This window comes from Caloenas nicobarica, chromosome 1 (genome assembly GCF_036013445.1).
Source record: "Caloenas nicobarica isolate bCalNic1 chromosome 1, bCalNic1.hap1, whole genome shotgun sequence".
NCBI lineage: Eukaryota > Metazoa > Chordata > Aves > Columbiformes > Columbidae > Caloenas > Caloenas nicobarica.
In genome coordinates this window covers 185,395,400-185,408,153 of record NC_088245.1, presented here as the reverse complement: position 1 = coordinate 185,408,153, position 12,754 = coordinate 185,395,400, and the positions used below count along the sequence as shown (strand labels likewise).

General features: G+C 43.2%; 1 protein-coding gene across 5 annotated transcripts in view; it reads right to left on the bottom strand.

The window, feature by feature from the left end:
* The window catches only part of FNDC3A (fibronectin type III domain containing 3A), a 122,550-nt gene extending 114,491 nt beyond the window's left edge, over window positions 1-8,059 (bottom strand). For 2 of the 5 annotated variants that reach the window (XM_065630369.1, XM_065630362.1), the window contains exon 1: window positions 7,924-8,059. The gene's annotated coding sequence lies outside the window, so the exon portion shown is untranslated. Of the gene's footprint in view, window positions 1-7,758; window positions 7,831-7,923 lie in introns of those variants that run through there. The other 3 variants (XM_065630392.1, XM_065630374.1, XM_065630383.1) reach the window with 3 other exon arrangements.
* Window positions 8,060-12,754: the final 4,695 nt, after the last annotated feature.

The window sequence follows — 12,754 nt, the reverse complement described above, 5'->3', positions numbered from 1 at the left end:
CTTTTAAAGAACTCTTATTGAAACAGCTTTTTCCTGTTCATTCTGAAAAATGAAAATTATGCTATCCAAATGCAAGATGGCATAGGACTGATGAGGTTACAAGTCTAACAGAATTTAAAATTTCTCTCTACTGATTTGTTTTGGAAAACCTGTAGGTCTCTGCTTCCATAAGGAAAAGGATAATAGCACAGAACACGACAAGTCAAGACAGGCATGTGGAAACGACTTCCCCAAGAGTAAGAATCCACCACAAATAAGATGTTTTGAGGCCTAACAAACACATTTGAAAGACGTTCTACGAAAACTTTAAACTGCTGTAAGTCAGTTCTGATAAATCATACCAGCCTCTCCCACTTGCATCACTGCAAGCAATTGGTCAACAAGACAGTGAATTAAACTGGAGGACAGAAGTGGTTTAAAGTTAATCTTCAAAAAACTGGTCAGTTTTAAGTGGAAAGGAACTGCTTCTTCCAGTGTCAATGCACGGCATTCATGAAGCTCCAGAGCACAGAATCACAGAATGGTTTGGGTTGGAAGGGACCTCTAGACATCATCTAGTCCAACCCACCTGCTAAAGCAGGTTCACCAGAGCAGATCGCACAGGAATGTGTCCATGTGGGTTTTGAATGTCTCCAGAGAAGGAGACTCCACAACCTCTCTGGGCAGCCTGTTCCAGTGCTCTGGCACCCTCAAGGTAAAAAAAGCTTCTCCTCATGTTCAGATGGAACCTCATGTGCTTCAGTCTGTGCCTGTTGCCCCTCATCCTATGGTTGGGCACCACTGAAAAGAGTCTGGTCCATCCTCTTGGCACCCATCCTTGAGATATTTATAAACATTGATGAGATCCCCTCTCAGTTTCTCTTCTCCAGGCTGAACAGGCCAAACTCTCTCAAGTCTTTCCTCATAAGAAAGATGCTCCAGACCCCCCCCATCATTTTCATAGCCTGCCACTGGACTTCCTCCAGTAATTCACAGCTGATGCTTTGAATGGGGTTAAGTCCCTCCCTTTTCTGTGCAAGGCAGCAGCTTCCAGTGGCCAGTCACTACATATCTCTGCAAACTGAGGCCTCAAAAAACTTCTTGGAAGTCTTAATCAGCAGCATTAAATCCAGATGGGTTACAGAAAACCTGGGCAGTTGTCAGGTCCTCAGTGTGAGATGGGATGCCTTGCCCAGGGCAGCAGGAAAAGAAGGGCTTACAGCCCTCTGAATTCCTGGCATAAATCAGGAGTAAAAAAGCTCAAGAGGCAGTCGCCCTGGCAGGTGCTTCACTTCCCTAATATTAAACTTAGTCACAACAGTACTGAAGCAGTTACTCACATGCCATATAAAACAATATTAATAAAGCAGGGTAGTCAAACAGCATCTCAAACTGAATGCAATTCTTGAAAACTAAATACGCAAGAGTTCTCCATTGGAGGCGTCTCTGCAACTACTTAAGGGGAAGACCAGCAAAACAAGAGCAGGTTTCTCAGATGATACCAGCGCTCCCTTCTCCCAAGTTCCAGCCCATTCTCCAAAAAAAGTTTTACTCAGTCAAAACACCATGGGACCAACTAGTCTGATTGCCCAGTCAAGTCAAGAGGACAAAGCTGCTCTCAGCTTCCTATTTTACACATGAAGCCACAACACTGAATAGTTGTCAATTTGTTAACAAAAATAAAGCAACAAAATCAGAAATTAATCTATTTGGAGCTGTATTGCCATGATGTACATAATTAAACGTACAGAAATACTTTCAAGATGTATTACTTGAATTATGGTAATTTATCCTCATCATTGAAATGCCACCGAGTGGAATGCGCATATATACTAGTATTGTTATACGAAGGCAGTCAAGATACTAGGAAGCCTGAAGAAGTTAAAACAAGTTACATTTCAGCTGTGTCTAAGACCCATCATTGTCAACTGTCACTACTCACTTCAGCAGCTTCTTTTAGTCCTCATTTCTTCATACTTTGTATAAACATCTTCAATCTACTTTCACACTAAACTGAATGGGTAAAGAAATACTTTTCTTAAAGTATGGTATTCCCTGTTTACATTTTAATAAATTCTATAGAATTTGCAGAGGTATGGTAACTCTTGCAGCTTATGATATATACTCTTACTGAGAAAGTCCCTTAATAGCCTATCAATAGATATACTGAAATTTTAGTGATCAGTTACAGTCATGGTTCTCTCCTATTGCCAAGACACTGCAAGTCAAAGTTTTTGTGTTGGACCTTCTTATCCACCCAGTTTTTTACTTACAGATTAGTTTTCAGCTATATGCACACATTTGCAGATCATTACTACTTGATTTGCTACCACCATCTCAAATGTGTTGCTCTGCCCCAAAGTAAAACTAATCCACTTGATATTCTGTTGCTTATGTCTCTCTTTCTCTCAAGTCATCTAATACATACAGTTCTTCCAGTTAAAAAACCAACAAACTCCAAACAACAAAACCCTGCAGTTTGAAAACTGGAAGTTAGAAAAGGAGGATTTATTTTGTAATCAAAGGAGTAAGATATGGTTTTGAGTATGCTACGTTAGCAAGGGGAAATGAGACAGCAGCTTGGCAGCAGCCCATGCTTGTAGGATCTTCTCTAAGTTGAGCTTGGGCATTGTTTACTGTGGACACTGGATTTGTATATTGGGGAAACTCAGTAGTATTTACAAGGAAATATTTACATTCGTGAACTACGTGAGTTTTTTATTTTATACTGCAGGTAAAGATCTAGGTTTAAGTTCATTTTTACCTCAAGTTATTCAAGATCAAAAATACATCAAGCTTCACAGATTTAAATGCAATCAACATACAAAAAACCCAAAGCAAATTCAAAAAGAACTGACATGTGGAAGGTAAAGTTACCATTTGTGTGCCACATATTCCTTTTCACTCCGAGTTAGTGAATCAAGTTACTATCTATCCACACCTACCACGGTATAAATCCTTTTAGACCTTGATGCTCTCCCTGCAGACAGTTTCCCAGACTTTGACATACAGTTTTTTTCCAAATCATGGAAGTGCATTAGTTCAATTTTTTAAATTTTCATAGCTGTGAAACAGGTTTTTTTGACACTATGTTATAGAATCTTGCATCTTGCCAGGCAGTAGAAGGACTTGTATTAGTGCTTCTGGAAAGCTGAAGACATTTATCACATCTCATAAAGTGCTGGGCACCTCTCTTACTAATGGACTATAAAAATGAAGTCTACTGGTTAAACTGGGATAGAAAACTCATAGATATTTTCAGTTTTGACAACTCTTCATGCCTGAAGTAATGGAATATGTAATAAGGGACAACACTTCACATTGCCAAAAATGAAGAGGTTCTGCAGCATGTCTTTACACCTGTCCTAAATGGTTCTGGACAATTCTGGAAGCAAAGCTGGGGGAAGTACACTATAGGCATATTCAGCACATCTCTAACTTCTGCAAAATGCCGTTGGGAGAGCGTTTGGCACCCAAGATACTAAACTGAAAGAGAGGGTACCAATGTTAACCTCAGTGATGTTTTGACTGTGAAACAGTATGACCAGAAGCGCATCCACGCATCTTGAAAAAAGCAAAAAACTTACAAGGAGACAAAAGTATAAATTCAGCTAGGGAAACTGGCAGATACACAGGCAGGTCTGGTGAGACTGAGACCAACATTTGTGCTTGCCTAGATACAAATGGTAGAAGTTTATGTGGAGCTGTGAGCACAAAGAGCGCTAAGTATGTCTAGTCTAATGCAATTTGAGAGATGCTGTGAAGAAACCGGCAATGAACGTGGTGTTAAAGTTTTATTAAAAGGTTTGGAAGATGCAAGGACATTCCATTCCCAAGGTACTACAACTGTGAACAGAAAAACAGTCTAAAACAATACATCCATGAAGAGTAGTAACACAGTCTTCTACACAGCTGTACCATTAAAATGAACACCAACAGTTTCCACAACATTTATTCAAAACAAATTATTAATACACTCAAGAAACTGTGTGTGACCTAGCAGGTGAGTATAAAAAGACTTGACATTATACAGGGGAGTCCAGCACAAAACCAACACCTAGAAGTTATTTTTAATTATTGACAAAAGGGCACAGCAAATTCTATTTCCATCTACATTTTGTTGAAGTCATCTATGACAGCTTCACAAAAAAAAGTCTGAAGGTTTTCAGTGGTTACTGGCCCAAGAGTATGTGAAGGAAGCACAGCTGGAACAGGACCAGATCTCAGCAGGGGTGGACAGAACAACAACAACGACTTCAAAAATATTTGTCCAAGCTGAAATGAAATGTAAATTGATTGGAACAATTAAAGATGACAACCTACAAGAAACGTGTAATACTATTAAGTGCTACAGACAACTTCTAAACATCATTCTACCTCCTCAGCCCTACAAAATACAGACCCCAGGATGACAATCCAAAATATTAATGAACATAAACAAAACCACTAAACTTTATGGATAGACAAGTTCACGAAAAAGACTAATAGTGCTTTTGTATTGGCATCAAGAGAACATCAGCATCAAGGAAGCTCAAAGTTTACTGTATATGGCAAAGAATGAGCAAAAAAAAAGGTCATTTCTGTAGCTCAGGAAACATCGGCCCCATGAGCAAAATAAACATTGTTTGTGTTTGCTGAACAGAAAAAGCAGGAATTTATGCATTCCAAACTATTATCACTTTCCTGAGATAGAGACAGTATCTTTTAGTTAAGCTAAGGAGTTGACACTCCAAGTCAAATCTATTTTTACTAGATCTGGTCCTACAGGAAAAGCAGTGGCTCACAATTCAACTCGTGCACTATAAACTGCTGCCAAGTTGAAGTTTGCTACAAATTGCCTGGGAATGTCCCCAAGCCAACAGTCTTAAAGAAATGGATGATAAAATACAGAAGCCTTATTGACAGACATAACAGAGAATCCAATTCATATTTTACATCACAGAAATGCACCAATGAATCAAGACAGGTTACCTGTAGACATTTTAGCACAGATTGAACTAGAAATCCCGTAACATTAGAAGCTGGAGGTAAAAGAAAAAAAAAGAAAAAAGAAAAAAGGTACAGAGATGCTGGAGGAAGGTAAGAATTCCTCAAGTTCCAGGAGGCACCAACAACGAACATCAATGGTCGCAGACAACAACGCTGCCTGGGAAGTGGGCCTGCAGCCCCACAAAAACTGTCTTCTCTGGCATCTGTCTGTCTGGGAATGAACAAGACTGTCTGTCAGTTCTCCCCCACCCACCAAAAAAGGGGGACTAGGCTAGGTAATAAGATTCGCCACTTTGACAGAGGCATCAATAGACAATCAGAAAAATAGCACTTAACACCTTCCAAGCACTTGATATTTCTAGAGACCAACACATTTACAATAGTATAGACAATTTCATGAGTGACCTGCCAGAAAGGTAAATTAAATTGCTTAAAAGCATTTAGAAGTTAAAAATCATTTAAGATAAAGTATTGACAAAGATGAAAAATTGTACACCACCTCAAGTCAGGCTTCAAGGGTTTTGCTTTCCCAGTAACATGCAAGACAGAACGTTGCAGAAGCATGTTTAAGTAGTTAAAGTTGCAGTAACAATTATGAAGGATCTCTTTGGGATATCTCGAGCCGAAATGACCATCAGCGTAACACTGAGTTAGTTGATGTAGGTCCAAACTCAAGTAAAATTAAGTGGCCACAAGGCAAAGAATAACAAATGATTATCCCAAGATCCACAGGACTCACAGCCCAAAGCAAATGAGTTATTAGTCTGAATCATAATTCACATTTCTGCAATTCCATTACATTATTGCCTAGAAAAAAAATCAAAAGCTTTTGAGTTCTAAGTTCACAAACCTAGCTTTTTGAAATCAGATAACTTAAGCGTCGTGTGTAATGACCTGCACCTCGCATAACTCATACACCTAGAGCTTGTTATACAGCAAAAAGCCTCAGAAGATCTCCACCTGCCCCCCCCCAAAATGAGACACTCATCTAATTCTGTTTCAGTATTACCATCCACTGCAGTCAGCCTGTGACTCCGCTCAAAGCAGATTGCTCTCATCCTGACCAAGTGACCCAAGCAAACAATCACTAAGTCCTGGCCTTTCTGAGGACAAGGATCTGCAGCTCTCTTAACTAAGGCTCCATCTGCCAAAATCAGTGTCCAATGCCCCAGTGTAACCAACCCAGTCTGGCAATTCTGGTGCAGTTTGCCAAAACAAGTCCCAGATTCAATCCATACATGTCAAGATGAGTTGTGTACACTCTGTATACACAGACTGAGTCTAGAACTAGATGTTGTGTTTCCAAACTTGATCAGCACCCTTACTGCTCCTCCACGCTGAGCAGGAACACCAGCTATCAAGAACTCTATCCAATTGGCAGCACTGGGCACTACAGATACTCGGCTATTTCCAACTTTCACATCTGTGCATATGTGCATTCTCCCTACCTGAAAGCTTGCCACTTCTCCATTCATCATGTGATTAAGTTTCATAATTATTTGAGACCATTTCCTTAAAAAAAAAAAAAAGGCAGGAAAAATTTAACTAATTGTATTTTCTGAAATTCAAGGACTGCTGACTTGCTGTGATTCATACCGTTTCACAACACAGGTTATACACACATCTATGCATGCAGATTCACATCATGGCTACGGTTAAATTTCTATGCTGCATAAAGCAGAAAGTTACCCATTGCCATAACAACAAAATAGTGTCTTTAAAGCTCAAAGCGTAGCAGGAATGGGACCTATTGCTTCTAAGACAGAAGCTATTAAGCACCTAACAGCAAAAAATTAAGAGATTTGAAGTCTTCATTATAATTTAAGACATTTATAACCAGATATATATTTGACCCAACGCAGACTTAACTCTTCAAACCAAAGAACATTTCACAGAAATTACTGCATGACGTGAGATGTTGTGGAATAACGCTTGATACCCCCTGTGACACTAATAAATTGCCTTTGACAAGGTTAAACAAATTACTAACACATCTTGAGATGCCACTCATAAAGCACGATTAGCTGTTACCCAACATATCTTCCCTTGTTTCTACCGTTTATTTTCTTCGCACGATAAAAATCAGCTGAAAAGTTTCATTTTTGCTTTTAGCTGGTTTCACTTTCTCGTTGCCTGGAAGCAACAAAAAGTTTCTGTTTATGTTAAAACCAATCTTGGGTAATACTCAGGAAAGGAGGAATCGGGCATGATTCTAGCTGAAAGAATGCCTCTGCTAGCACTCGGCAAGACGATTATAGTGTTTTGGGGAAGATTTTTTTTAATCTATGCACAGAAACATACGCTCAATCCCTTTAGCTGCGAGTTCCGAGGGAACCTTTACGGCTCATGAGACGCAAGAACAACTACAACCAAACGAAAGAGGTGTTGAAACCCACCACTTCCTTCTCCTCCCCGCCTGCCACAGCCGGCTCAGCTGCTCCGGTCGCGCTTTGCAGCTGCTTCTCCTCCCCGGACAACCACCCTCCTCCCCCGGCAGCCGCGCAGCAGCCCTGCCCGGGGCGCCGACAGCCCGAGGATCCCCCGCCCCGGCATCTCCGACCGGCCGGGGAGCCCGGGAAGGAAGACGGAAAGTTTCTTCAGCGGCGCCCCGGCCGCTGGCGCCCGCTCCCCGGCCCCCTCGGGCAGGCGGGGGCAGCGGCGCCGGCACCGCCGCCTCCTCAGGGGCCGGGCCGCCCCACCGGGGCAGGTAGAGGCGCTGCCCCCGTCCCCTCGCACCCCGCTCCCCGCCCTGCGCAGGGGAAGGGAGCGGTTTGCCAGCCGCCTACTCACCGCCATGGCCCCGCCGGCTCTCCCGGCTAACGGTTCGGTCTCCGCCACCGGCGGGCAGCGGCACCAGGGCGGGGAGCGGAGGGGAGTTCCCGATGGCGCAGCTCGGGCAGGGGCGGCGCCGCGCCGGACACTTCCCCCACCCCGTTACCCGCCCACTCGAGGTACCTGCGCTTCGGCCGCCGCTCCGCCGCCTTGTCCTCCCCTGCCCGCACCTGTCACTGCCGCCCGCGGCCGCCGCCACTGCTGCTGCTGCCGCCACCTTTTCCCCGCCACCTCAGCGCTCCCGCCCGCCTCGCCCGCCGCCGCGCGGCCGCCATCTTTGTAGAAGGCTGGGAGGGGCCGCGAGGGGGCAGTTGCCTCCGGCGCGCACTGCGCCTGCGCGGCAAGATTCCGCTCTGGGGGTGTGTCTGTCGGCGGGAGGGGCGGGGTCAGAGCTACGGGCGGGGCCCGGGGGCGGGGCCTGTGGGGAGGGCGGGGCAGTGTCTGTGGGGCCGGGGTGTGGGGTGGGGCCTGGACTTGGCGTGGGCCTTGGGGTGAGCTTGGGCCTGGGGCTGCACCTTGGCCTATGGCCCTGGGGCTGGGGCCTGGGCTTGGCCTTGGTCTTGGGCTGCACCTTGGCCAGGGGCTGGGCCTAGGCCTTGGCCCTGGGGCCTGGGCTTGGCCCTGGGCTGGGCCTGTGCCTGGGGCTGGGGTCTGGCCCAGGCTTGGCCCCTGCTGGGCAGGGGCAAGGGTAGGAAGGGCTGCCCCTTCCCTGTACACTGAGGCAGCTCTTAACACCGTGAAAGTCGAAGGACTGTCAGCCCACCTGCCCTGAGGCCGAGCAGGTCCCCGGTGTCTGTGAGCACCACAGGTGTGCCCTGCCCAGTGCACAGGCACGTAGTGTCCAGCATCTGAGAGGAAAGGGGAGAAAACGTGCTTTTCCAGGCATCTATGCAGGAAGGAACTATCTTCCCTGAACACCTGCAATGTTCAGCTGATGTCCTGAATGCTAATTTGTGATTATCCTTTGCTTAATGTTTGTCCTTTCAACCCTTATGGATCAAAATGATTTTACTACAGTGTTTGGCTTAATGACCTTCTGCAGCAATGGACTGCACAGAATGTGATGTTTTATAAAGTGGTTTTGTTAATTAGCCTTAAAGTTCTCTGTTACTAAGGTAATAAGTTGCTATTTCTCTTGCATTTTAGCAGTGTTTGTATCATTTTTATAGCTTAATGGCAGGCAGAAGGTAGCTCCTATCAACAGAGGATGCACCAACCTATGTTTTGCCATCCTGGTTGCTCACTGTAGGTCCCCTTTCCAAAACATATCATTTGACTGGTGAAATAGCGTCTTGGACTATGGTATGTCAGATCTCAAAAACTAGAGAGGCTCAGGCCTGATCAATATTTGGATGAGCAACCTCGTTAGGTACTGCGGAAAGTGCTGTTGGTGATTCATCCAGTGGCATTCGTCTGTCTATGAGTCAGGGCTGAACAAATGCCACTGCACAGCATCTTTGGGTTATACCATCCAGGGGCATAAAACCGGAGATCTTTGCCAATCGCAGCTGTTAGGAGATTGCTCGTTTCTTTGCCTTGCTCCAGTTTCAATATGGGTTTCTGGAATTAGCCGGCAGTTTCAGTGGAATATAACAAAGGGTTTCTGCAGTTGCTTTTGTCAGGCACCATGCAGCAATGGTGGTGGGGCCAGGAAGAGCAGCGGCAGCCATGGCCATGGGCATCGTTGTGGGCAGCCACAGATCCTGCCTTTGTGTCAGACTGTACGGTTTTGCATGTGCCCTCTGCCTGAGGGCCCTGGTGGGGAGCATCCCTCATGTCTTCTCCTGACTTCCCAGGGCTGCTGCTCCCTCACATCCCTTGCAGGTGAAATTAAGAAATCTGTGCAATGTTTTGGGTGTGTGAATGCAGACATACAGCTGGGACAGGGAAAAGCTGAGGGTGTTTTGGGCTCTTCTGTCCAAACACTGGTCCCAGTGGTGTGTAAGTTTACATTGCATGATGCAGTCATTTGTCTGCTTCTTTCTTTTTAAATTCGTAGATAGACAAATATGTATTCCATTTTCTGCTAGAAGACCAATTAAAGTCACCTGAAAATCATTCCAAATAATATTAAAAGTGGGTGGAAGGCATGAGGGAACAAATATAGTGACCTCCTTGTCTCTTTTTAGGGACTCGTGAATAAATGGATTATTCTGAAACAAAAGTAAATTAGACTGGGATTATTTACCAGTCCGAATTGTCTATACAGACCTCAGCTTCTTCTAGATGATTGACCAAATGCTCTTGCTTTCCTCCATTGCAGAACTTCCCAGGAGGACCCATGGAGACAGAATTTCTCATGTCATATCAGATATACATCCAAGTACTAATGATGAACATTTATGGAATTGATATTGTAGCTAAAGCCGGTAGAGAAGATAAATCCTTCAGGGGAACGTTTTCAAAAGCACCCTCTCAAGATACGGTCTTGACTGTATAGTAATGCCCCTCTTCTGTGGCTGTCATTTCTTCAGTCAGTCAAAGATACCGTCTCCAGAGAACTGTGAAGAATTGGTGTTATAACAGTCATTATTTCATGTTTGCTTTATGTTGTATTTACTCAGGAAATTAGGTAGCAATGTAGCTCCTGGGATCAGAATTGGGCGACTCACATTAATTTTAACATCTACGTCACTTGATCCAGTTCTCCAATTCTCTCCATCCTTGCAGGAAATGGGGAAAACCTGCAGTTCTAAAGTTAAAATAATCTGTCTTAAGTTGGAGTGCTCAGGAAGTGCTCCTAGGCACGGCATCCCATTCCACAGTGAGTGACCCGTCTTTATGCCTCAGTCGAATTTGTAGGTCACCTGTAGTACTTACGCCAGAAGGGAGAACAGTGACCACTCTTGGTAGTGGCAGCTCTGCCGTCGTCACACGGAGCTCCCTGAGCCTGTAAAGGCAGTGATTGCCAAATGCAGATCACCAGACTTGCAGTCAAACTTTACGGTATCTTCTGTACCAAAGAACATCCAAACTTCAGCTGAAAACACTACTGGGAACATTCACCGTGGTCTCACAGACCATAAAGTCAGGAGTCTGGAGTTTGGACTGAGAGCCATGAGGTCAGCAGCTCTGCGACCTTCTCCTAGACACGTAGTGTGTGTGTAATACACAACAATTAAAGAAGCACAGCTAGGGTTTACTTTCTGAAACAGGTAACTGATGCATGAATACAGCTCCCTTAAAATAAACAAGCTATGGAATGTTAGATGTCCCTACTCATTGCAGGGGAGTTGGACTAGGTCGCCTTTGAAGGTCCCTTCCAACCCAAATTATTCTATGATTCTATGTTAGCAGCTTTATAAGGTGAGGTTTATTCTCAATGTATTGGTAAAAAAATGCAGGAAACGTATTTACCACAAAGTTGAGTTGCCGCTTCCTTTATGTCATTTCAGCTATATTGCATCTTCACCTGAGCTGCGTCACACTCATGTTTGTCTAGATCGCTTTCCAAGAGGCTGCCAATCAGTATAAATTATTTGCTGGTTTCTGATTTGTATGAAAGTATTCAAACAGTGAAAATCCCACTTTAATATCAGAATGATGCACCAAAATCAAAATTTGATGAGAACTGTTTAATGCTAGGCATGATTCATTTCAATGGTAAAATACATGTTTCTGGGGAAAAGGGAGTCTGAGATTTAATTGATATGATCAGCTGTGTTTTTACATAATTTGGCAAATGAATAGAATTCAAAACACATTGAGCAATGTCATATAATAAAATGTTATTGTGTCTATAACTTTTTTGACACTTGTTAAGGAATAAATTTTCTGTGATACATTTTGCCATATGTTTATCAAAATGCTGATGGACACCTTAAAAAGCCACAAATCCACAAATCTTTGGCTTCCTTACCTGCTTTTCAGGACATGGATGGTGAGGTAAATCATTCTCTGACAGGATTAAATCAGCTGAAATTTTAGAATGATGGTACCAAAATGAATGGGAGGATTAAATAGATAAAAATGCTAATCTAGTCAGAGTCAATAAAATTCAACCATTCAGCTCCTGCATTACAGAAGTAACTCTAACACACTGTCAAGAATTTGGGGGAAATTGCAGTTTGTTAAGATTCAGAGGATAGCTGGAATCTACCATTTCCCTACTTACTGATTTGTCCCATTTTCTGGAAGAAATTCCATCAATTTGAATGGGATGACTTACAGAACTGAGTGTTGCTTAACAAGAACAGGCATGGCAGATTGCTTAAGATGTTCAGGTGCTAAACCAAACTGAACTCTATGATAAAAAAATTAATTAGTCAAACATTTTCAAACTTGGTTCCAAGATTTAGACTTTGAAAACATTAGCTGGAGCCCAGCTGACGGAACTGTCTAATTGTGTGGCATTTAAATTCTGATATGTTTATTTGCCAACCAGAAAAGCAAAATAGAGTCAGGGTTTACATGCACAGGAAGAGGAACTACACAGTTTAGACCCCAAGTTCATTTATCTCCCTTTATTAAAATAGAAACATATATATATGGCACAAAGTACTCATTATAATACTACTTTGTAAATTCAAGTCAAAAACTTCACATACAAATCGTGAAAAATTCCAGACAATGATGTTCACCTTGGCATTTTTGAAACTGATCATTTTGTATCTTGTAAATCTTCACTTGCTGAAATCAGCCACTAGTAGAACTGTGATTTACCCATCAAGAATTAAAGCTATGATTTTGAAATGATACTTAAAGCATTGGTTGTAGACACCAACAAAGTAGTATTTATTGGCCTCATCACTTTTAAAAACTACTAAGGTTTGTTTTGGCTTTCTGAGCTATTTCTGAACTGTCTTTAGTGATGAGTTGGCTTGCAATAGATAAAGCTGAATAATCAGTTGGCCCCAGCTGTAATCAAAATGTTTACCAGAAGCATACTTTGAATTCATGCTTCTGCTTGGAGTTGGTTTGAAATAACTTGGTAGCCGTCCTTTTCAAACCACGG